Below are 275 nucleotides of genomic sequence, written 5' to 3'. Positions count from 1 at the left end.
GCCCCCACCCCCCATCTTCCCTATTTCTGTACACCCTCAAGTGTGGGACACTTCCATCCTGGTCATAGCTGCCCACCACCCACCAGTTCTTGTCAAGCTCAAAGATCCTACTCGGTTCCCAAACCACCCCCAATTCTCTCTCTCTCCAACACATCTACAAGGTTTAAAGCCAATTATCACGCGACTACTTAGCCAACATATCCTTGTCCGCACACATTCCCCCTGTAACACTCCAATACTTCCAGTTAAAAAGGCAGATGGAACGTATAGGTTAG

Source organism: Colobus angolensis, unplaced genomic scaffold (assembly GCF_000951035.1).
Source record: "Colobus angolensis palliatus isolate OR3802 unplaced genomic scaffold, Cang.pa_1.0 Scaffold858, whole genome shotgun sequence".
NCBI lineage: Eukaryota > Metazoa > Chordata > Mammalia > Primates > Cercopithecidae > Colobus > Colobus angolensis.
Note: the sequence above shows the minus strand (reverse complement) of the source record.